Source organism: Tamandua tetradactyla, chromosome 11, assembly GCF_023851605.1.
Source record: "Tamandua tetradactyla isolate mTamTet1 chromosome 11, mTamTet1.pri, whole genome shotgun sequence".
Taxonomy (NCBI): Eukaryota; Metazoa; Chordata; class Mammalia; order Pilosa; family Myrmecophagidae; genus Tamandua; species Tamandua tetradactyla.
Window position 1 is genome coordinate 98,804,859 of NC_135337.1, and position 12,643 is coordinate 98,817,501.

Consider the following 12,643-nt stretch of genomic DNA (forward strand, 5'->3'; position numbering starts at 1 on the left):
CCACTGTTTGTTTCCTGGGTGTGAAAGCAAATAAAATAAAAGTGGGTTAGTTTAACAGGAGGAATTTTTTGACTCCTGAATCCTCCCCTTTTGCTTCCTCCTGGGGTCAGTACCTTCTGGCTGGTAGCAATCTTTTGGGATCCTTGGCTGTTCTATCACTTTTAAATGCGCATGGAAGGATCATCTTCTTTCCTCTTATGAGATCCATTGATTTCCAGCTTCTGATTGCTCCCCATGTCTTCTCTCTCCATCTGACTTTCACCCCAGTAATCTGCACTAAAACCCAAACTTTAATCCTTTGGATCACAGCTTAGCTCTCTTGAAGAAATATTATTTACAATGTGTCCACATCAACAGAACCAGGGTTGTGAACTGAACATTCCTTTTGTGGGGGACATGATTCAATCACAAATAGCAACCAGTAAAAGTTTTAAAAATAAGTATAATTAATATGGTAAGACAGGAGAAAAAGTTAAGTCATGTGAAATGCTCAGTTAGAACCAGAGAAGGAAGAAGAAAGAATAGGAGACAAAAGATTAAAAAACAGGGTCAAGGAATAGAAAATGGTAAGTGTAAAAGATACAAATCCAATTTTATCAATAAGCATTTTAAATGTGAATGAAATGATCTGAACACACAAGTTAAAATATAGAGACCATCACTATATGCTATCTGTTAAAAATTTGAAATTTAAAAATACAGATAACTTAAAAGTAAAAGGAGGTCAAATGATAAACCATTCTAAAAATAATATAGTGGAGTAGCTATATAGTTTCAGATAAAACAGATTTCAGAACAAAGAAAATTATGGAGGATAAAGTGGGGCAATATTTAATGATAACAGAATAAATTCTCCAAGAATATAATGATCCTGAAAGTCTACACACCTATCAACAGAAGATCAAAATATGTGAGGAGAAAACAGATAGAACTTCAAGTAGAAAATGATAGCTTTACCATTTCAGTTGCAGATTTTAGCACTCCTGTACCAATTATTGACAGATATAGCAGGCAGAAAATCAGTAAGGATATAGGTGAACTTGACAGAACAATCAATCAACTCGATGTAGTTGATATTTATACAGCACTTCATCCAAAACAAGCAGACTAGACAGACTTCCCAAGCTCACATGGAATATTCATCATGATAGACCACATCCTGGCCATAAAATACACCTTCACAAAGGTAAAAGCATAGAATTCATACAAAGTAATCACTCCAACCACAATGGAATCAAACCAGTAGCAAATAATAGAAAATGGGAAAATCTCAAAGTATTTGACAGTGATGAAGAACTCTTTCAACAAGCAGATAGATAAACTATGAAACAATGATACAATGGAATATTTATTATTCAGCTATGAAAATAAACTATCAAGCTACAAAAAAATCATAAAGGAACCTTAGTTACATATTGTTAAGTGAAAGAAGCCAGTCTCAAAGAAGTAAATAACATTGTGAAGAGGAAAACTATACACAGAGTAAAAGTGTAAGTCATTGTCAAGGACTCGGAGGTGAGGGATGAAAGGAAGGCACATGGAATTGTTAGATCAGTGAGCCTGTTCTATATAATATCGTTATGGGGGTACAAGATATTTGCACATTCAAAAACCCATAAAATTGCACAACGTGAAGAGGAGACATAATGCAAATTATGTACTTTAGTTAGCAACAACATGTCAATGTTGGTTCACCAATTGTAATAAAAGTACCAAGCTGATTTAAGATAATAATGTGAGAGACTGTTGGGTGGGTAGAGAGGATATATGAGAACACTTTGTACTTTCTCTGAAATGTCCTGTGAGCAAATTCTGCTCATAAAAATGAAGTCTATAAAAAAGGTTTAAATTAAAAAAATAATTTTAAGAAGCACAACACTGTCCATTATGTAGACAATAGCTTGTTTTATGGTGAAATAAAGCTATTTACTTTCTTTATTAGAAACTTTTGATGTGATATTTCTAGAAGCAGAAATAAGTTATTTCAAAACTCTTTCTAAATAAGCTTTTCATAAATTTACAATTCTTGCAGCATTCCAGTATCAGCTTGTGTGCACCTACTTTCAAATCAGGGTTTCAAAATTCTTAAGACTAAGTTTCTGTCAAACTGTTCTTTGGTTTATTGTTTTAGCTGCTCTTTCAAATTGGCCAAAATAATCTTTCTTTGGGAAAGGAAGAGATAAGCCTTAGGAACAAGGATGCATCACTTGTGCCTAAAAATATCTGGCCAATAATTGATTCAACAATCAATTGATGGCAACTTGGATGGCAAGTTACATGCATGAAATTCTACTAGCCCCCACCTTTTCATTTCCTAAAAATATAAACCAAATTGTGAGGATAAGAAGTATGTCTTGATTTGCTTTTTTTTCAAATAAAGAAGGAATAATAACTCTCAAGTTATTAATTCTTCACTTTTCATGTCTCAGTTCAATTATCTTTTCCTCAGGGAAGAATTACTTGACTGCCAGGTACCTGATAGGGCATCTTTTACATATCACTTAACACATTTGTCATTTAATATTTATTGTGGTCACATTTAATTGCTTTGCACATCTGTCACTACACAAATATTGTCACTTGCATAAAGACAGACATTGTATCTATTTGCCTTCACAATTGTATCACCAGTGCAAAAATGTAGTATCTGGAACTTGTAGTTTACTTGTATTTTTTGTATGTATAGTAACTCAATGGATGGGTAAAAGTTAGCAGCAATAGTTACCACTATAAACTTATTAGTGATAGATAATTATACAAATGCTGTACATATATTAGGACAGGTAAACCATATAGTAACCACTGACAAGAGAAAAGACAAGTTACTAATGAAAGAAGGGATGTCACAGTAGTCCCCATAAACATGAAAATAAGGTAAGGAAATGTTATAGAAAGATTTTTTGATAAATTTGATAATATAGATGAATTTCATAATCTCTTAAAGTTGATCATGCTAGAAGAAATTGATAACCTGAATAGTCCTAAACCTAATTTTGAAAATTGAATTAATCCTTAAAATTTTCCACAGAAAGAAGCATTCTATATATCCCTTCAGCCCTGAGATAGAGCACAACATATTGGGAGACAGCAGAAAAGCACTGTGGAAGAAACCTGGGCCCCAGGATAACCTGGTGGAAAAGACCCACCCATAAATACTGGTCAGCTAAATTCTGCACAGGTATATCCAAGGCTGATGCTTTTCCTTCATTAAAACTACTCTGTTTCTGAATTCCTTTTCTGCACCACAACAACCTGTACTTTAACTAATAAAAGTTCTTTCCCCTACACTATCACATCACTGATAAGTTGTACTTTCCTTTACAGCCTCTAATTTTTTTTCTGTAAATAGGACACTGTCTACATGTTTGACAATATTTAGCTGGTATCCTTGGACATGGTGGCCACAGGGAATTGTCAAGAGAATGGAAGTTCACAAATGATAAAAGCTAACTATATAGTGCAAAAATATTAGGAGATATTATTTTCATTTACAACAAAATGTGTTAACATTTTGGGTCATATAGTTAAACACCAAAGTCAGTGAGAGCCAGGTTTCTGAGCAAAAAGTGCATGGGTATCTGTAGCCCAGAGTCCATCTTGGTGAGGAGGGTCATGCCCATGTTGCCCACCCTGAGATAATGTAGATAATGAGAAATAATACAAATAACAGAGCCTGTAGATCAGGGCATTCAGTGATCTCTGTTAGAATAGAGTCATTCAGCACTGTCAAATTGTATTTTTTCACCCAGGTTTATCAGAAACCTACTCAGACAGAGACATCAGCATAGCCAATAGCTTTCATGCAGTATCACCTGATAAATTTTTCATATACAAAGCCAATATGAAAAATATGACTCCAAATTTTCTAATTTAGGATTTCAAAAATGAACCCACATCCCACGATTAACACACATACACCAACATGCAAGCATGCACACTCACAAACCTAAACACACATGTGTTCACATATATATATATATACAGCAGATGCTAGACTGATAGAAAGGCAGATAGATATAGACAGAGACAAAGGACTTCCTATCTTTATTTCTGTCAGCAAATTTCTCCTGAGAAATTCAGAGAAACTTTCATCAGAATTCCCAACTTGTGGCCCGCTCTATGGAATGTGGATTTCCCAATCTCCATTTATGAGCCAATTTCTATAATACACTTGCTCTCCTCTGTTTCTTCTTCTTCTTCTTCTTCTTCTTCTTCTTCTTCTTCTTCTTCTTCTTCTTCTTCTTCTTCTTCTTCTTCTTCTCCTCCTCCTCCTCCTCCTCCTCCTCCTCCTCCTCCTCCTCCTCCTCCTCCTCCTCCTCCTCCTCCTCCTCCTCCTCCTCCTCCTCCTCCTCCTCCTCCTCCTCCTCCTCCTCCTCCTCCTCCTCCTCCTCCTCCTCCTCCTCCTTCTCCTCCTCCTCCTCCTCCTCCTCCTCCTCCTCCTCTTCTTCTTCTCCTCCTTCTTCTCCTCCTCCTCATCCTCAAGTTAAATTACATATTGTGCTACCAAAAATATGAATTTTGCACCAAACAAACATCTCTTCCTTTGGTGTCACACAGAAGTTAAAGTTTTAAAATATAGACCATACCATCCTCTATCCTGTACTCTGATTTACCTTAGTCCTACCCAGATCAGCTTCATTTGGTTCTCCAGTTGAAGTCTGATCAATTTTTTAACTTTTTAAAGATTTGCTATATAGGATAATGCTGACTTTCACATCTTCAGAGTGGTAACAGTCTCAGATGTCACACAAATACCCAAAGTTCTGAGGAATGACCAGATTATTCACAAATAGCTCAGCATCTCAGAATTTAGAAATAATAGTTACACCTCTTGAACATATGTGACTGCTGAAGGGGTTACAATCTAGAAACCTTTGCAAACTTCCTTATCCTGATAACCTATGCTCTCAATTTCAACTCTCCAAGTTTGTATCTTATAGTTATGCCATATGAGTGAGGCATAATGATATTTGTCTTCTTGTTTCTGATATTTCATTCAACATACTGTCTTCAAGTTTCATTCACCTAATTGCATACCTCATATTTTCATTCCTTCTTGCAGCTGCGCAGTAGTTGGCTATCATAATGCAATATACCAGAATTAGAACAGCAGTTAGAAAGAGAATTTATTTAAGTTAATAGTTTACAGCTCTAAGGCCAATAAAATGTCCAAACTAAAACATCTATAGAAAAATACCGTGACTTGAGACCTGCTGATGGGGCTGGAACATCTTTGTTAGGGGGGAAGGCATGTGGCTGGTATCTTCTGGCCCTTTCCTTCTGGTTTTCAGGGAGCTTTTCAGGGGATATTTTCTTTTTGCATCTCTAAATCTCTCTCTCTTTCTCTGTTGGCTGTGAAGGTTTCCCCAAAATGCTTCCCTTTTAAAAGATTCCAGTAAGCAAACTTACCTTGAACGTGTGGAGACAAACCTCCACAGAAACCTTCTGTTCAGACAGATCCACCCACAATTGGGTGGATCCCATCTTCATGGAAACAATTTAATCAGAAAGATCCCACCCAGAACATTGAATCAGGATTAGAGAATATGGATTTTCTTGAGTATACAACATGGCACATTATTGAACTAATTAATGACCTTTAAAATCTATATAATGAATTAAAATTTCAACAGTTTAGTTATTTTTGGTGTGTTTCATTCTTCTGCCTTGATCCATATTTATATCTGGTATCAATTTATTTTACCTGTAAAGTACCTGAAGGGCAATCTGCATCATATCTTATGTTGCAGGTCTTCATATGATGGATTCTTTTGATATTTGTGTGTCCTTTGTTAAATATATCTTCCCTGGTACAGAATCCTAAGTCACAGTCTGTTTTTTGGTACTTTTGCACTGTTGCTCCGCATTCTTCACAATTGCTTTGCCTCTGACAAAAAATCTTACACCATCTTTAATCTTGTTTCTAGGTATAAAAAATTAGCTTTTACTCTTTTCTTAAGTTTTTGGGCTTTTTCCCCAAATATTTTAGACAATTTGATTAAGATATTCCTTTGGGTAGGTTTTCTATACTATTCATGTTTCAAAAGTTTGTTAATCTTATGTTTTTTTTTAAAAAATCACATTTGGAAAGCTTCCTGCTATTCTGTCTTTAAGGAACTTTAATTATGTATATATGTGCCTACTTGAAATTGCCCCAAAGTTCATTATTACTCTTTTCATGATTTTGATTTCTTGCTCTTTGTTTTGCATTTTAGATAGTCCCTGTCACTATATCTACAAATTCAAAAAATTTCTAGAATGACTAATCAAACTGATGGTTTCTATTTGGCTTCAATTATGTTCCCCCTTTTGCAGTGTTGTCCTGAAAATATCTTAAGGCAGTAAGTTTTTCAGGCCAGTGGCTCATCTCATTTTATTTTTCCAAAAGGCATGAGAACTTTCCTTCAGTTCCTATGTCAGGATCATGGGATGAAAATCAAATTTTCAAATATATAGTCTCAATTTTCTTATCTTCTTTCAAGTGGGAGGTTAAATAAAATTCTTAATATTTCAAATTAATTAGAAATAAGAATGAGATTTCATCATACCTTGAGGTGAGTCTAGATTTAGTATTTCCATTATTTTTAAATTATTAATCTACTATTAATAAACTCTTACAAACCACATTAATATTAAAACAAATACTATAGTATGTTCTTTGAAGCATGTCATTTCTCATAACTTGACTACCTCCATTATGGTCTTAGTCCCCATATTCTCTGAAAGTTTAATAAAAACTCTTCACAATTTTCCATTTACCTTTCTTAATCCTACAAGTTCTTATTTGTACAACAGACATAGCAATTCTGTAACTGTGGATGCATGATATCTCTACTGCCTGCCCTCTGCAGAGTTCATCCCAAGGATGGGCATGAGGATCATCATGTAGGACATGAGAACTATGAGAAGAGATGACACAAGATTAAATGCTTCAAAGATCAGTATTATCAATTTAATTCCATGTGTATTTGAGCAAAGCAGAGATATCAAGGGCAGACTATCACAGTAGAAATTCTTGACATTGTAGCCACAAAATGATGATAAGAACATTTTTATGACTGTTAGAAAAGACACAAAAACACTGTAGATATAAATTATCACCACCAGCAGGTGACATGCTCTTTGTGACATGATGGCTACCTAAAGCAGAGGGTTGCAGATGGCCACATAGTAGTCATAGGCCATTGCTGACAAAATGAAAATTTCATTAGAAATAAAAATACTGAAGAAAGTGAATTGGACAGCACATGCATTAAATGAGATTGTATGTTGATCTGCAAGAATGTTAAATAGCATTTTGGGTCCCACAGCTGTTGAATAACCAAGATTAGTGGAAGCCAGATGTCTGAGAAAAAAGTACATGGGTGTGTGTAGCCTCGAGTCTATCATGCTGAGGATGACTAAGCCCAGGTTACCCACCACTGAGACCATGTAAACCATGAGGAGGAGCCCAAATATTGAAATCTTCAGCTGAGCATGATCTGTGATTCCCATAATAATGAATTCATTCAGAACTGTGAGGGTATTTTTGTCCATCCAGGCCATTCAATAGGAAATCTATATTGGAAATAATTATAAGGAAAATCAATAACATTTTGGAAATGTGTAAGATAAATCCACAGCAACAATTTCAGTGTTTGCTATTATTTTGTAATTGACAAGATCTGTGCACAGAGCAAACATGTACTCCAAAAAATATTAAGGTGCACAATCAGTAGGATAAAGATATTGTTAGCTTCAGTGAATAATTTTACTGTCACTTGAGGAAAATTATTTAAGGAATGATAGTCTTACTGTGTCAAAGACTTATCCCACGTATCTCTTGTTTACAAAGTGAAAACTGTATCTTTAAAGAGGTCTTAGCATTAAATTTCCAAAAGTTCATAACATTGAAGAAGATTTAATCATTAATATTATTATGGAAATCTAAAGAAATCATAAATTGATATTCTGATTGCAGTCTGGAAACAGAGAGGGGGAGGAGTGGGAAGGAGGAGGAGTGGGAGAGGAAGAAAAAGAAGAGAAGAGAAAATGATATCTTATAGTATATAAAAAATACCTCTTTCTGATAAGTGTGGTTATTTTAACTGAGAAAATAAATTAGGCATTTCTATTTTGTCAGTAATTTTTGTGTTTATTTCTTCTTAAGTGTTAAAATTATATAATTTTTACTAAGACAATGTTTTGATTTATGAGACCTACCAGGAAATATTAAGGGAATGATGCTTAATGATATTTGCTAATTATTTTCAAATGTTCTAGCACTTTAATCTCTATCAGACTCACACACAGAGTGTATTTTATTAGTTTTTGAGTTGATGGTAGTGGTAAATGAATTACAAATTTATTTGCTCTTCCGATTTTCTTTCATGCTTAAACATATTCATAATAAATATGGACAAAAAGGTGTAGAAAAACTTATAAATCCCTATTTCATAAAATAGCCATATGAAATATACATCCAGGTGAAATAACTTAAAACAAGCAATGCCATTAAATATGGTAAAGCAACAAGCCAAATAAGAAAACTGCGACAGATTACTTTATATTCTTTTCTTTCTTTAAGGTAACTTTGGATGGCAGAAATAAATCTTTCCTTTGCATCTCCCAATTAAACATTGAAAAGGCTGAACACTGGGAAATAAAGGAGAACTACAGAGGAAAGTGTGATAATTTTTAAAAGATTTTCTTAATAAGGTAAACCACACAAATGATTGAACAATTACATGTATAGAATGTAACACCATGAAAAGAAACTGCCCCCACTCTCTCTCTCAGCATCCTCATTCCCATTGTCCAGATCACATGTTCATGAAGCAAATGTGGATAGAAAAAAGAGGATATTATTTCTGCTCTTACATTTTATTATGATTACATTATCATTTCTAAAAAAAATTTCTTAGGTGTTTATCATTTCTGATGTCAATATGTTGGACATCTACTATGAAAGATAATAATTTAGCAAGCATACATTATTTCCTTCAATCAAACCTAAACAGTGTCATATCACTAACCTAATTTCCTTTAAATCTTTGTTTAGTCATCATTAGACCTCAAAACAGTACTTTATGGCCATTAGAGAAATGCAAATCAAAACCACAATGAGATATCATCTCACACCCACCAGAATGGCCATTATCAACAAAACAGAAAATGACAAGTGCTGGAGAGGATGCGGAGAAAGAGGCACACTTATCCACTGTTGGTGGGAATGTCAAATGGTGCAACCACTGTGGAAGGCAGTTTGGCGGTTCCTCAAAAAGCTGAATATAGAATTGCCATACGACCCAGCAATACCATTGCTAGGTATCTACTCAAAGGACTTAAGGGCAAAGACACAAACGGACATTTGCACACCAATGTTTATAGCAGTATTATTTACAATTGCAAAGAGATGGAAACAGCCAAAATCTCCATCAACAGAAGAGTGGCTAAACAAACTGTGGTATATACATACGATGGAATATTATGCAGCTTTAAGACAAGATAAACTTATGAACCATGTAATAACATGGATGGTCCTAGAGAATATTATGCTGAGTGAATCCAGCCAAAAACTAAAGGACAAATACTGTATGGTCCCACTGATGTGAACGGACATTCGAGAATAAACTTGAAATATGTCATTGGTAACAGAGTTCAGCAGGAGTTAGAAACAGGGTAAGACGATGGGTAATTGAAGCTGAAGGGATACAGACTGTGCAACAGGACTAGATACAAAAACTCAAAAATGGACAGCACAATAATACCTAATTGTAAAGTAATCATGTTAAAACACTGAATGAAGCTGCATCTGAGCTATAGGTTTTTGTTTTGTTTTGTGTTGTTTTGTTTTGATTTTACTATTATTACTTTTATTTTTTTCTCTATATTAACATTCTATATCTTTTTCGGTTATGTTGCTAGTTCTTCTAAACCAATGCAAATGTACTAAGAAATGATGATCATGCATCTATGTGATGATGTTAAGAATTAATGATTTCATGTGTAGAATGGTATGATCTCTAAATGTTGGGTTAATTTCTTTTTTTCCGTTAATTAAAAAAAAAAAAAAAAGAGAAGGGATAATTGGAGATGAAGGGATACAGACTGTACAACGGGACTGGATATAAAAACTCAGAAATGGACAGCACAATACTACCCAATTGTAATGCAATTATGTTAAAACACTGAATGAAGCTGCATGTGAGGTATAGGTTTTTTGTTTTTGTTTTTTTTGTTTTTTTTCTTTCTATTATTGTTTTAATTCTTATTCTGTTGTCTTTTTATTTCTTTTTCTAAATCGATGCAAATGTACTAAGAAATGATGAATATGCAACTATGTGATGTTATTAAGAATTACTGATTGTACATATAGATTGGAATGATTTCTAATTGTTTTGTTAATTCTTTTTTTAATTAATAAAAAAAAAGGAAAAAAAAAAAAAAACAGTACTTTAATGGCTTTTCCATAGCTGGGTACCACTTACATATTACAACCATCATCAATGCTTTCAACATTGTTTCTCATCAACACTGAGAAAGGTGGATTGACAAATCTTAATTTTTAATTTAGCATCTATAATTCCCAGGATTTAAAGCAAGGCTAAATTTATTCTATTATGAATTAAGGCATATATGTAACCATTAAAAGCATGGTAATAGGCTTTTGAAACTAAAAATCCTTATATAAATCTCAGATATTGAATACTGCAGTATTTTAAAAGAGCAATGATCAAAACCTTAGATTCCTCTGGGTGGACGATAGACAATATGAAATGTATCAATAACTCAGTGTAGGAAAGTAGTGTTGACTAAGAGAAACAAAAGTACATGTCCCATTTGCAAATGTTAAACTTCCAGTTTTTGCTTTGTTTTAATCCACATGGTTCAGACAAAAGATGTTTGGTACACAGATGTGGTCAGCAACATACCAATAAGATTGTTACCTCATTCCAGGTGGGTCATAATCCTCTTACTGAAATCTTTTGTAGGGGATAGAAACAGAGAGAAGAGAAAAGACACAGAAAAATTCCACAGAAGAAGCAACTAAGAGAGACAAAAGATAAAGAGAGAAACACACAGTGGTTAGGAGAGGAAGCCACTGAATCCAGAAGGTGGAATCAATGAAACCTTAGCAAAAGATGAGACAAGCAATGTACCATGTGCCTTCTCATGTGACACAGAAACCCCACAACCCCAGCAACCTTTCTTCAGGAAGAAGATATCATCCTGTCTATGCCTTGATTTGGAACTATTCGTGGCCTCTGAAATGTAAACATGAATTAATGAATCCCATTTTAAAAGCCAACCCATTTCTGATATATTGCATTTTATCAGCTTTAACAAAATAAAATATCTACCATCTCCCATTCTTCAGCTCCAAACCATCCAAAATATGTTGGCCCACACTCCTAGAACTTCTTAATTGTTCCAGGGGAAAATATCAGTCATATTCTCTAAGAAATATAGTATGTGTTCTGAACTTTCTGACAACCGCCTGAGGGATTAGCTCAGAGGCTTGCATTTGTTACCCATCTCAGAATTTTCTAAAGAATAACATGCCCACTTAACTAACATTTGTCAAAAATACTTAAAAGCAAGCGTATTAATTGTGGTGCCTAGGGGAAGTGATGACAGATAGGCCAAGCAGCCAAGGAAAACCCAGAAAGGAAGAGACTGGGGTGAGAGTTACTTGATGTGAAGTGATTTGAAAATTTTTGCGTAGAGTAGGAAATCTAGAAACCACATGTATGCATAGGAAAGTGTACATGTGCAGAAAATACCTGAGAAGGTCCTTGGCTTTAACCTCTGAGTGACTTTCAGAGTCCATACAAGAATTGAAGACTAAGACAGGGTTCTAAATGAACCGGATAAATGTTGGAGCACCTAAATGATGGAAAAACAGCCTGCAAAGGGTTAAAAGGCAAAAATAAAGACCAGAGAGTATGTACCAAGGTCCAAGGATAAACACTCTGGCTAAACTTGAAAGAAGACAATGTTTTTAACACAGCATGTTTTGCTAAAAGAAACAAAACAAGATTGCTTACACTAGCAAGAACTAGCTGACCTTGCCAAAAGTGATAAGCAACATAAAGGAACATGAGAAAACAGAACAAGACTTCTCACATGCATATCTAGAGTATAAAAAGAAGTACAGCTCTAAATAAACTTGCCTGCACTTCTCTGAGAAGTGAGGTCCCTTGATACCAGTCTTTTTTCTCTTTCATTCTCAGCACTGTCTAGTCCTGCATTGAAAAGAACAGCAACACTTAAACACACAGTCAGACTGCAAATATCAACAATTTTCTTTGTATTCATAAATTTCCATCAAATCATTAGCTAACCACTTAAACTGTTGGAAAGAACTTAAGTAAACCCCCATTTAAAATGAGATAGTCTGGAGAAATAGTTTTTAAAAGTCACTGAACAAACAAATACAACACAACCATGAGAAGAAAAAAGAATCTGATTCCAGGAGTTACCACATGCTGTATTCAAATACAGAAATACCAAGTTTTCAAAAAAAATTATGGGACATGGAAAGAAACAAGAAAATATGATCCATTTACATGAAAAAAATGAAGTAAAAGTATCCTTGAGGAAGCACAAATATTGGCACTACTAGACAAAAACTTAAAACATCAAATGTATGTTCAAAGGG

At 34.4% G+C, this 12,643-nt stretch overlaps 1 pseudogene; it reads right to left on the minus strand.

Annotated features, from left to right (window-relative positions):
• Positions 1–6,831: 6,831 nt before the first annotated feature.
• On the minus strand, positions 6,832–7,536 carry LOC143649315 (olfactory receptor 8K3-like; annotated as a pseudogene).
• Positions 7,537–12,643: the final 5,107 nt, after the last annotated feature.